This window comes from Sminthopsis crassicaudata, chromosome 3, assembly GCF_048593235.1.
Source record: "Sminthopsis crassicaudata isolate SCR6 chromosome 3, ASM4859323v1, whole genome shotgun sequence".
NCBI lineage: Eukaryota > Metazoa > Chordata > Mammalia > Dasyuromorphia > Dasyuridae > Sminthopsis > Sminthopsis crassicaudata.
The window spans coordinates 583,697,031-583,711,533 of NC_133619.1; positions in this window are offsets into that span (position 1 = coordinate 583,697,031).

A 14,503-nucleotide genomic window follows, 5' to 3' on the forward strand; every position below is an offset into this window, starting at 1 on the left:
GAATTTAGTGAGGGGGAGAATCACTGTGTGAATTTTACTCTCATCAGGAGAGGCTCAAAGAGTAAATAATTAACATATTTGTTTTTCAGAGAATTTTCTCTCACCTCATTAAAAGGGGGAGAGGAAAAGGGAAAAGGAAAAGGAGAATAAGTGAAGGGACTTGGAGGGAGGGGGGAGGGATACTAAAAAAAAAGGGAGGGTTGTGCGTCACAAGGGCGGGTCTGTAAATTAAATATCGGGGAGGGGGATCAGGGGGGTCAAGGGAAAAAGTATAATCTGGGGATAATATGATGTCAGGAAATACAGAATTAGTAATTTTAACTGTAAATGTGAATGGGATGAACGATCCCATCAAAGGAGACGGATAGCAGATTGGATCAAAAATCAGAACCCCACAATACATTGTCTGCAGGAAACACACTTGAAGCAGGGAGATACATACAGAGTAAAGGTAAAAGGTTGGAACAGCACCTATTATGCTTCAGGTAAAGCCAAAAAAGCAGGGGTAGCTATCCTTATCTCAGATCAAGCAAAAGCAGAAGTAGATCTAGTTAAAAAAGATAAGGAAGGAAACTATATCCTGCTGAAAGGTAGCATAAATAATGAAGCCATATCAATACTAAACATATATGCACCAAGCGGTATAGCATCTAACTTTCTAAAGGAAAAGTTAAGAGAATTGCAAGAAGAAATAGACAGTAAAACTATAATAGTGGGAGATCTCAACCTTGCACTCTCAGATTTAGACAAATCAAACCACAAAACAAATAAGAAAGAAATTAAAAAAGTAAATAGAACATTAGAAAAACTAGGTATGATAGACCTTTGGAGAAAAATGAATGGCAATAGAAAGGAATATACTTTCTTCTCAGCAGTTCATGGATCCTATACAAAAATAGACCATATATTAGGACATAAAGATCTCAAAATTAAATGTAGGAAGGCAGAAATAATAAATGCCTTCTTCTCAGATCACAATGCAATAAAAGCTACATTCAGTAAAAAGTTAGGGGTAAATAGATCAAAAAGTAATTGGAAACTGAATAATCTCATCTCAAAGAATGACTGGGTGAAAGAGCAAATTATAGAAACAATTAATAATTTCACCCAAGATAATGACAATGATGAGACATCATACCAAAATCTATGGGATGCAGCTAAAGCATAAGGGGAAATTTTATATCTTTAGAGGCTTATTTGAAGAAAATAGAGAAAGAGAAGATTAACGAATTGGGCTTACAACTTAAAAGGCTAGAAAAAGATCAAATTATAAACCCCCAACCAAAAATTAAACTCGAAATACAAAAATTAAAAGGAGAAATCAATAATATTCAAAGTAAAAAAACTATTGAATTAATAAATAAAACCAAGAGTTGGTTTTATGAAAAAGACAATAAAATAGATAAACCTTTGGTAAATTTGATCAGAAAAAAGAAAGAGGAAAATCAAATTGTTAGTCTTACAAATGAAAAGGGGGATCTTTCCACCAATGAAGAGGAAATTAGAGAAATAATGAGTTACTTTGCCCAACTTTATGCCAATAACTTTGATAACTTAAGTGAAATGGATGACTTCCTCCAAAAATATAGGCTCCCTAGATTAACAGAGGAGGAGATAAATTGCTTAAATAGTCCCATTTCAGAAAAAGAAATAGAACAAGCTATTAATCAACTCCCCAGGAAAAAATCCCCAGGACCAGATGGATTCACATATGAATTCTACCAAACATTTAAAGACCAATTAGCCCCAATGTTATATAAATTATTTGAAAAAATAGGGGATGAAGGAGTCCTACCAAACTCCTTTTATGACACAGACATGGTACTGATACCTAAACCAGGTAGATCAAAAACTGAGAAAGAAAATTATAGACCAATTTCCTTAATGAATATTGATGCTAAAATCTTAAATAAGATATTAGCAAAAAGACTTCAGAAAATCATCCCCAGGATAATACACTATGATCAAGTAGGATTTATTCCAGGAATGCAGGGCTGGTTTAATATTAGGAAAACTATTAATATAATTGACCATATTAATAATCAAATTAATAAGAACCATATGATCATCTCAATAGATGCAGAAAAAGCATTTATTCCTACATCCATTCCTACTAAAAACTCTTGAGAGTATAGGAATAAATGGACTATTCCTTAGAATAATCAGGAGCATATATTTAAGACCATCAGTAAGCATAATATGCAATAGAAATAAACTGCAACCTTTCCCAGTAAGATCAGGAGTGAAACAAGGTTGCCCACTATCACCATTACTATTCAATATAGTACTAGAAACTCTAGCCTCGGCAATATGAGCCAAGAAAGAGATTCAAGGAATTAGAGTAGGAAATGAGGAAATCAAACTATCACTCTTTGCAGATGACATGATGGTATACTTAGAGAACCCCAAAGACTCTGCTAAAAAGCTACTAGAAATAATTCAAAATTTCAGCAAAGTGGCAGGATACAAAATAAATCCACATAAATCCTCAGCATTTTTATATATCACTAACAAAACGCAACAGCAAGAGATACAAAGAGAAATTCCATTCCAAACAAATGTTGAGAGTATAAAGTATTTGGGAATCCATCTACCAAAGAAAAGTCAGGAATTATATGAGAAAAATTACAAAACACTTGCCACAAAAATCAAGTCAGATTTAAATAATTGGAAAGACATTCAGTGCTCTTGGATAGGCGGAGCAAATATAATGAAGATGACAATACTCCCCAAACTAATCTATTTATTTAGTGCTATACCAATCAGACTCCCCAGAAACTATTTCAATGACCTAGAAAAAATAACAATAAAATTCATATGGAAGAATAAAAGGTCGAGAATTGCAAGGGAACTAATGAAAAAAAACTCAGAGGAAGGTGGTCTAAGTGTACCTGATCTAAAGCTATATTATATAGCAGCAGTCACCAAAACCATTTGGTATTGGCTAAGAAATAGAATGGTAGATCAGTGGAACAGATTAGATACAAAGGACAAAAAAGGGTACATCTATAGCAATCTAATCTTTGACAAACCCAAAGATACCAACATTAGGGATAAAAATTCATTATTTGGAAAAAACTGTTGGGAAAACTAGAAATTAATATGGCAGAAATTAGATATGGATCTACACTTAACACCATATACCAAGATAAGATCAAAATGGGTCCATGATTTAGGCATAAAGAGGGAGATAATAAATAGATTAGAGGAACAGATGATAATCTACCTCTCAGACTTGTGGAGGAGGAAGGAATTTATGACCAAAGGAGAACTAGAGATCATTATTGATCACAAAATAGAAGATTCTGATTACATCAAACTAAAAAGTTTCTTTACAAACAATACTAATGCAAACAAGATTAGAAGGGAAGTAACAAATTGGGAAAATATTTTTAAAAGCAAAGGTTCTGACAAAGGTCTCATTTCCAAAATATATCGAGAACTGACCCTAATTTATAAGAAACCGAACCATTCTCCAATTGATAAATGGTCAAAGGATATGAACAGACAATTCTCAGATGAAGAAATTGAAACTATATCCACTCACATGAAAGAGTGTTCCAAATCACTACTGATCAGAGAAATGCAAATTAAGACAACTCTGAGATACCACTACACACCTGTCAGATTGGCTAAGATGACAGGAATAAATAATGATGAATGTTGGAGGGGATGTGGGAAAACTGGGACACTGATACATTGCTGGTGGAGTTGTGAAAGAATCCAGCCATTCTGGAGAGCAATTTGGAACTATGCCCAAAAAGCTATGAAACTGTGCATACCCTTTGACCCAGCAGTGCTACTACTGGGCTTATATCCCAAAGAAATATTAAAGAGCGAAAAGAGACATATATGTGCCAAAATGTTTGTGGCAGCTCTTTTTGTTGTAGCTAGAAACTGGAAGATGAATGGATGTCCATCAGTTGGAGAATGGTTGGGTAAATTATGGTATATGAAGGTTATGGAATATTATTGCTCTGTAAGAAATGACCAGCAGGAGGAATACAGAGAGGCCTGGAGAGACTTACATCAACTGATGCTGAGTGAAATGAGCAGAACCAGAAGATCACTGTACACTGCAACAACAATACTGTATGAGGATATATTCTGATGGTAGTGGAAATCTTCAACATAAAGAAGAGCCAACTCACTTCCAGTTGATCAATGATGGACAGATGTAGCTACACCCAGAGAAGAAACACTGGGAAGTGAATGTAAATTGTTAGCACTAATATCTGTCTGCCCAGGTTACATGTAACTTCGGAATCTAATGCTTATTGTGCAACAAGAAAATGGTATTTACACAAATGTATTGTATCTAGATTATATTGTAACACATGTAAAATGTATCGGATTGCCTGTCATCGGGGGGGAGAGTGGAGGGAGGGGGGGATAATTTGGAAAAATGAATACAAGGGATAATATTATTAAAAAATATATATATATAATAAAAATTATTAAAAGAAATTAAAAAAAGAAATTGAAACTATTTCTAGCCATATGAAAACATGCTCCAAGTCATTATTAATCAGAGAAATTCAAATTAAGACAACTCTGAGATACCCCTCCACACCTCTCAGGTTGGCTAGAATGACAGACAAAGATACTGCAGAATGTTGTAGAGGATGTGGGAAAATTGGGACACTGATACATTGTTGGTGGAATTGTGAATACATCAAGCCATTCTGGAGAGCAATTTGGAACTAGGCTCAAAGAGTTATCAAACTGTGCATACCCTTTGATCCAGCAGTGTTACTACTGGGCTTATATCTCAAAGAGATTTTATAGAAGGTAAAGGGACCTGTATGTGCAAGAATGTTTGAGACAGCCCTCTTTGTAGTGGCCAGAAACTGAAAACTGAGTGGATGCCCATTAATTGGAGAATGGCTGAATAAATTGTGGCATATGAATATTATGGAATATTATTGTTATGTAAGACATGACCAACAGGATTATTTCAGAAAGCCCTGGAGATACTTACATGAACTGATGCTGAGTGAAAAGTGCAGGACCATGCGATCATTATATACTTCAACAACAATATTATATGATGATCAATTCTGATGGAAGTGGCTCTCTTCAACAATGAGATGAACCAAATCAGTTCCATTTGTTCAATAATGGAGCCAGCTACAGCCAGTAAAATAACTCTGGGAGTTGACTATGAACCACTACATAGAATTCCCAATCCCTCTATTTTTATCTGCCTGCATTTTTTATTTTCTTCACAAGCTAATTGTACACTGTTTCAAAGTCCGATTCTTTTTGTACATCAAAATAGCTGTTTGAACATGTATACCTATATTGTATTTAACTTATACTTTAACATATTTAACATGTATTGGTCAACCTATTATCTGGGGGAAGGGGTGGGGGGAAGGAAGGGAAAAGTTGAAACAAAAGGTTTTGCAATAGTAAATGCTGGAAAATTACCTATTTTTGTAAAAATTAATTTAATTAATTAATTAAAAATTATTAGATGACCTGAAAGCCATAATCTAGATACAAAGAATAAAATAGGAATTTTAAAAATCTATTATTCACCTTCCGAAAAAGATTCCAAAGTAAATACTCCAATAAATATCATTGCTAAATTTCATAGCTCCCAGGTGAAGAAAAATATATTTAAAGCAATGAGAAAGAAACAAAGTATCATTGAACTATAGTCAGGATAACACAAGATTTAGCAACTCTTACATGAAAGGCTCAAGGGGGCTTGAAATATCATAATCCAGAGAAAAATGCTAGAATTATAACCAAGTATCTATCACCTACTTAGCAAAAGGAAATAAAATCCTTCAAAGGAAACAAACCAAACAAACCAAGAATCAATGAAATAGAGCACTTTTAAGCATTTCTGATGAAAAGACAAGAACTAAATAGAAATTTTGACTTTCAAATACAAGACTCAGAAACATAAAAAGATAAACAAGAAAAAAAAAAACATAAGGGATTCAATAAGGTTAAACTATTTGCATTCCTATATCGGATGACAAAAAAAATGTAACTCCTGAGAATTTTCTCATTATTAGGGCAATTAAAAGTAGTGTATATGGACAGAAGGCATGAATGTAGTTGACAGTGTAATTGATATGATAGGATGATAATCAAAAAATAAAATAAAATTAATAGGAGAAAAAAGGGAATATACTGGGGAAAGAAGAAAAGGAATTATCTCACATAAAAGAGGTTTAAGAAAGTTTTTATAGTGAATGGGGAAGATTGAGGAGGTGGGGGGGAAGTATTTGAACCTGTCATTGTAATTGGCTCAAAGCAAAAACATACACACTCGGTTGGATATAAGAATCTATTTAATCTATAGAAAATTAAGAGGTGAAGAGGTTATAGAAGGGCAGGGGCTGAAAGAAGGGAAAGTGGATTGAGGCAAGTAGTATCAGAAACAGAACATGAAGTTAAACAGGATGAAAGGAAAAGGAAAAATAAATAAGGGGGAAAACAGGATGGAAGTGATGAAGTACAAATGATGAGATTAGTGGTAGTTGTGATGAGTTGTGATTAGAGTGGGAAATTGCCTCTGATCTGAGGTGCAGGTCCAATGTGAAAAAATTTGAAAACCCAAAATCTGTGTGGCAAAAAGGGATTTGTTGGCACTGAGAAGCCGGTTTGCCAGGAAGACAAACTTCTTTGTGGCAAAAGATCCTGTTAGGAAAATAGCAATGGTTAACATTGAGAAGAGAATATCTTCATCAGTGGGCCTAAGCTTTTAGGACTCTGCAAAAAATATCTAGGCATGTAGCTCTAGATATTCTGGGGCTTGCTTTGATCTTTGGTCCAGAAATGGAGCCAACTCCTGAGAGACTGCTTTTCAATTCAATTTAAAATTGAATGAGATTACTTAACTGGGAATATCAAGCCACTGAGAGTTGTTTGTGGCAATTCAATAGAGGGTGATTGACCAAGAACTCCAATTGAGTGAAACCATTTAACTGGGAGTTTGTAGGCTTTTCCCAGGGCCTGGGAGCTCCTTGAAGAGGATACATATCTGGTCCTCCCAAAAGATCTCAGTTTATGTCCTTTCCCTTCCTTGGGCCTCTTCCAGAGGAGAGTTTGTACAATTTCAGGGTTCACCCCCATCAGAAGAAAATCTATAGTAACCATATCAGTTGATAAATGGTGGTTTTTCAGATGATGTAACTGAAGCTATCCATAGTTATATATTAAAAAAAAATTCTCTAAGTCACATTGATTAGAGAAATGTAAATTCAAACAAATAAACAAATAAACTGACATGCTACTCCAAACCTATCAGATAAGCTAATATGACAAAAAGGAGAATGATAAACATTGAAGGGGATATGGGAAGTTTGAGAAACTAATGCACTATTGGTGGAGTTGTGAAATGATTCAATCATTCTGGAGAGCAATTTGGAACTATGCCCAAAGGGCCATACAATTGTGTCTACCCTTTGACCTAGAAATACCATTACTAGGTCTATATCCCAAAGAGATAAAACAAAACAAAATCAAAAAATATTTTTTGTGGGTCTTTTTTCTGTTGTAGGAAAGAATTGGAAATTGAAGGAATGCCCATCAATTGAGGAATGTTTGAATAAGCTGTGATATATGATAGTGGTGGAATATATTTTACTATAAGAAAAGATTATTTGGATGCTTTCAAAAAAATCTGAAAAGACATATGAACTAATGAAAAATGAAATGAGCAGAACCAAGATAACATGGTGCACTTTCATAGCAATATTGTACAATCATTAACTGAATGAGTTAGGTACTCTCAGCAAAACAAAAATTCAGGATGTTTCCTTAAAGATTTACGATGAAAAATGCTATTCATCTCCAGAGAAAGAACTGATAGAGTTTTTGCAGATTAAAGGACACTTCTTTCTTTCTTTCTTTTATTTGTTTTTTTTTTTTTTTTTGGCCTATTTTTCTTTTACAACATGACAAATATGAACATATGTTTTGCCTGACTGCATATTTATAACTTATATAAAATTATTTGCTTTCTCAATGAGGGAGGAAGAAATGGAAGGAGGGGGATAATTTTAAACCCAAAATTTAAAAAATAAACAAATGATAATTTTTGTACTAATTAGGAAAAATTTTATATATATATATATATATATATATATATATATATATATATATATGTGTATGTGTGTGTGTGTGTGTGTGTGTGTAATATATATATATATATATATATGTGTGTGTGTGTGTGTGTAATATATATATATATATATATATATATATATATATATATATATATATATATATATATATATATATATATATAAAATTCTTTTTTTTTTTTTTTTTAAGTCGCAGACTCAGATTCAGATAAAAGCCTTGGTAGCAGTCCCAGCACGTAAAGGAATACTAACAAGTACATCAGAGCTTGCTGCCATAGGTAACTTTTTAGCATCTTGTATTTCATACGGTTTTGCACATTAAAATTGTTGAGATTGATAGAAGGGGACTCTAACAGTTTGGGGTCCCAGACTGCTATTGTGAGGTGTCTTCAAAGCAATTTGTAGGCTTGAATCCATATCCTAGTCAAAGGGCAAAGGGTTATTACAATTACTATTGTATTACAATTACTATAGTATTACAGTGCTATTACTATTAGCCATTACAAAGCAGGCCTGAATTTCTAAAAAGAAATTAGCAGAGAAACAGAAGGAAGGAGGAGACATTTATCCAGCTTTTATCTTAATATCCTAATTCTGTGGCTCTGGGGTAGAAAGGAATTTGGTTCTCAATGACCAGCTTATCAATCAGCAATGAATTGAGAACTGGTTTTATTCACTGTTATCTCTGAAGTGTGGTCTCCAAAGAGTTTCCAGAGGCCAGAAGCTATCTGACTAAGGAGTGATCAGAATCAGACAGAATTGGGTGTGGCAGTTTCCATGCAGTCTACCCCAAACTATTGAGACTGCTCTTTTACTTTAAAATTTCTGAATCACAGGACCATAAGTTAATTGATTTAGAATTGGAAATAAAGAGGAAAGGAATAAGCATTCATGTAGCACCAACTATGTGTCAAGTACTATACTAAGCACTTTATAGATATTATTTTAGCTTCACAACAACCTTGAAAGTGAGTTGCTATTATTATATCAACAGTTGAGGAAACTGAAGTAAGCAGAGGACATCCTTGCCCAGAATCACACAGATAGTGAGTATCTGAGATGGAATTTTTACCTTTCTTATTCCAAATACAGTTACTTCTCTATTAGGCCTTCACCTATGTGTTTTTGTTATTTAAAAATAAGACAAAGAAACAAAAAATAAATTATACTCTCTACATAGTTAGCAAATTGTGTAACTTCAAATCTTTGTGATTTAATCACTCTAATCTCCCTTAACAAGAGTACTAGGTGACTATTTGACACAAATGCATCTGTTTTTACCATATAGTAATTATTATTCTCCTGGACAGTAAAGGGAGTTGGAGCTAGTTAATAACTGATTTGTTAGGAATAAATAAATTATCCAGCCCAAGATAGCATTTTGATGTTAATCAGTACATTGAAAGGCAAAATGATGCTTAGAAGACCAAAGATATGTTTCTTTACATTATAAAGATGTACAAAAGAAGGTAGAAATGAGATGAAGGACTGAATAGAAACCACCAGAAAATCATTTTAATCACTATGGGGGATCTCTTCCCCTAAAGGGTTGAAGACCATGAATAAAGATTTGGGCAAAAAGTTTAGGACTGATGTGAAAAGAATGTGAAAGAATTCACAAAACCCAAAGTATTAATTGGCAAAAATGGAAGTTTATTTTTGGATAGGGAGCCAGTTTTGCTAAGAGACTGACTTCTTTAGTGGCAAAGTCTTATTATGGAAATGGAGGCTGGCACTGAGAAAAGAATGCCTTCTTAACAGGCAGGTTCCTAGCAGCTATACCAAAGAGGCATATAGCAAGCTGCTTTGGACCTTTTGCAAAGAAATGAGTAAAAGGAAACCTATTTTATGTGAAGCTCTTGGTGGGGTGCTGGAACAGCCTGAGCTGATGATCAGACCAGGATCTCCCAAATGAAATTGCTTTGAAGGTTTCCTTAGCCTGAATTTGAATAGAGATCCAGCTTGCCCTTGAGTAATATTGCTTGTCTCATCCTGGGAGGTTGGGCCCTTTCTATACTCCTTGGAGTCTGGGAGATCCTGATTTCTCAGATCAAAAGGGGACACAATTTCAGAGTGATAATTTTAAAGGGAACACAATTTCACTCCCCCTTCAGGATGACTTAAAAGTTCAATTTCTGTCAAAAGCTACAACTAGAAACAGGATTAAATTAAGTAGTAGTTGATAAAGATTGAAGATCAAAGAAAAAGTCTCCATATCAGTTTTCTTTGAACCTTGCTGTTTTATTAGAAGTATAGTAACTATTTGTAAAGGATTATGTGGTTTCTCATAAAATCATTAACTAAGATGGACTGAATGAACCTACCATTTATATTTTAATGTATGAAGTAAATTGATGGATTTGGGAAATGAAATTTTTGTATAAATATCATGATAAAGAAGTTAAAATAGATTAAATATTGTGACCAGCTAAGCTTGAGCAAATATTTGTAGTAAGTCAACCATATAGGTTTGAGTAAGCATTATAACAGACTGGAATGTAACAAACATTGTAACACTTTATTATAACACTTTAACCAAGAGTGAAATGGGAAACTGAGGACTTCTTAGAATAATAAGACTCAGCACCAAGAATTTAATCATTAGGTTCTAGGAAGAACTGTAAAGGGCTAGAACTGAGCAATGCACTTGGATGATGAAGCACGTGAGACTAATTGCCAATTGGACGGTTCCCTATTAACTTGTTTAAGGTTGACCCTCCCCAGCTGTTCTGTGCTGACTTGATTGGTGAGACAAAGAGAGGGAAGTGACTTGTGTGGGAGGAGCAAGAGAAACTTGGGTGGTGGAACTCACGCTCACTTGCACTCGTGACCGGGCGTTGGAGGCGAAGGTAAAGATCTAGAATAAAGACGTTTAGTGATCCTGACTCTTGCTGATTTCTGGAAAGATAGAGTTCCAGCATTTGGCGTCCGACGTGTGGCTGGCACCCTACTTCCACCGAAGTCCTCCTGTGACCAGGAGATTAGGTGAGTATTCTAATAGAAATAAGGAACTTACCTTGTTAAGGACTAAATCAGCAATCTCTAGTAACTGAGATGGGGCAGATGTTAGGTAAATCCTGGGCCTCAGCTGACCCTGCTCCAACCCCAGCCCCTGCCTCATCTAGCAATGCTATAGAGGATATAATTAAGATAATTGATGAGAAAAGTTTACTTGTTCCCATCCCACAAATGAATAATCTCATACACTCATTGATTCGCACGTCCCCTTGGTTCTTAAATGAAGAAAAACTACTTATAGATAAATGGAAGCTAGTGGGACTTGAAATGAAAGAATTTTACTCAAAAAATGGGAATTGTCAAATTTTCCCAGAGGTATTTTATCTATACAACTTGATTCTATTAGACTTAAGCTATCGAGAAGAGTTTAGAAGAAGGAAGAGTTCTAAAAAGGCTCAGAGAAGGAAGCGTGAGGAACAAAAGATAGAAGATAGGCAAACTCAGGACATTGCCAGAGGGCAAGGGGATTTGAATGAGGAATCTGAGGGTGTAGACTCTGATTGTCCTGAAGAAATTTCAACCCCACCTAGAGAGCAGATTATTGATCAGCCCACATCCACTCCACCTTCAGGGACGGAGGGAGGAGGAGTAGTGGGAGGGGCGGTGACCTCATCAGCGCCCCCCCCTCCTCCCACACAGAGCCCCCCCCCCCAACAACTGCCCACTCCTGTAACTAGATTAGAAAGAGGGCTTATTGAAGCAATTGAAAATGGAAAAGAAGTAGAAAATGATTTCAAACTTCAAATTTTTCCCGTGATTCAACAGCGTAATTCTGCAGGTCAAGAGAGTAGAAGATATGCTCCTTTTAATATGGATGTCCTTAAAAACCTGAAAAAATCTTGCACTGTCTTTGGGGCTACATCAGATTATGTTAAAATGTTAATACACAATTTGGCTTATGAAACCTTAACCCCTAGTGACTGGAAAGTCATTGCAAAAGTGTGCTTAGAACCTGGACAAAATTTGTTGTGGCTTTCTGAATTTACTGAGCTCTGTAGAATTCAAGCCCAACAAAATAGTCAAAATGCAGCTAATACTTCCATCACCTATGACCTACTAATGGGTATAGGTTCTTATGCAGACGCTTTGGTACAGATTAATTACTCCATAACAGCATTTGAGCAAATTTCTGCTGCTGCTATCAAAGCATGGGCTTCTCTCCCCAGTAAAAACTACAAGGGTGAGACCTACACAAAAATTGTACAGGGACCAAATGAACCTTTTGCTGATTTTGTGGCACGTTTGCAGACAGCTGTCATACAGGCAAATGGTGAAAATGAAGTAACAGACACTTTGGTGAGGCAACTTGCTAGAGACAATGCCAATGAGGTTTGTAGAAGGATTATACTAGGACTACGTAAGGATGCTCCTTTAGAGGAGATCATAAGACGCTGTGCCGCAATGGGCACAAATACCTTTTATAGCCAGGCTATGGTGCAGACTTCCCAAGATCCCAACATGGGGAGACAGGATCCCTTTTGGCAAGGGGTTTCCCGAGAGACTCGTCAATGCTTTCAATGCGGTAAAGTAGGCCATTTGAAAGCTCAATGTTGGCACAGAGACAGAGTGAGAAGACAGGCTGGGAGAACAAGACCCAAAACCCCATGTCCAAAATGCAACAGAGGACTCCATTGGGCCTCAGAGTGTAGACTGATTCAGGGAAACGGGATGAGGGGCCCAGCTCCAGGGCCCCAAGCAAAAAACACTTGGGGCATGATGGCAGCCGATGCCACACCCAGAGAGTGCCTCCAAGTCCAATACCCAGACATGACCAATCAGCCAGGAAGCCATCTGAGGGGAGAAAGGGATTACACAATCAGTCAGCCAGGAAGCAACATGATGGGAGAAAGGGACTACAATTAGGGAGGATAGAGTTGTATGCAGCTGGGACAATTGAGATACCCCCTGGAGAGGTGAAATCTGTTCCTCTCCAACCTATGGATCCCTTGCCTCCAGGCACAGTAGGCTTGACCATTTCACCTCCTGAGAGTACTTACAAGACAGTGTTCATTCATACACTGATGTGGGAAACTGGGGAATGTGTAGATAATATCCCAGTCACTAACACAGGGAGACAATGTGTGACTTATCAACCAGGAGAACTCGTAGCATCGGGTTTATTGATACAGACTCCTAATAAGCAACCTGGTGACAGTCACCCATGTTCGGACTCCAAGCAGAAAAACCCAGGAATATACTGGACAGCAGCTGTGACAGCTGACCGACCTATGCTCACCATCTATATAAATGGCATAGCATTAGAAGGACTGGTGGACACAGGTGCAGATCGCACAGTCATTAGAGGTGCCAACTGGCCCAGTCACTGGCCAAAGACTAAGGCAGACACCTACATGTCTGGGGTAGGAGGATCAATAGCAGCTGAAGTTAGTGCTACCCCTTTAAGATGGGTATTTGAAGGTGAAACAGGAGTTTTTACTCCTTTTATAGTTGAAAAAATCCCCATCAATCTGTGGGGAAGAGACATTTTACAACAATTAGGGTTAAAAATGAGTACTTCGGTTTTTTAGGCAGGGCTGCTGTTGAAGGCCTGCCAACACTTTCACCTGTTCCTATCCAGTGGAAAATTGATACACCAGTGTGGATAGAACAGTGGCCCTTAGATAACAATAAAATTCAGGCCTTACTAGATATAGTACAGGAACAACTTGATCAAGGACACTTACAACCTTCTCTAAGTCCTTGGAATTCCCCAGTATTTGTTGTAAAAAAGAAATCTGGAAAATGGAGGATGTTGACTGATTTAAGAAAGGTAAATGAACAGATGGAAACTATGGGAACTCTTCAACCTGGACTTCCATCTCCTACTCAGTTGCCTAGAGAATGGCCTCTGTGGGTTATAGACATTAAGGATTGTTTCTATTCTATCCCTCTAGATAAGGAGGATATGAAAAGATTTGCCTTTTCAGTGCCCAGCGTTAACTTAGCTGAGCCTTATAAAAGATATGAATGGACAGTTTTGCCACAGGGAATGAAAAACAGCCCTACTATGTGTCAAATGTATGTTGCTGCTACTCTTAGTCCAGTAAGAAAAGCATTTCCAAAAGTAATGTTATTACATTACATGGATGATATATTGGGATGTGCACCTGAGGAACAAATGTTAGAAGCATGTCTACAAAAAACCATAGAAAAACTAAGGAATTATAAATTGCACATAGCTCCAGAAAAGATTCAAAGACATGCTCCTTTTCAATATTTAGGATATGAAGTATATCCTAAGGTGCTTACAGTACAAAAACTCTCCTTAAGAACAGAGAAGCTAAACACCTTAAATGACTTCCAGAAATTGATAGGAGATATCCAATGGATGCGTCCCGTGCTAGGCTTGACTACCTGTCAATTGCAACCATTATATG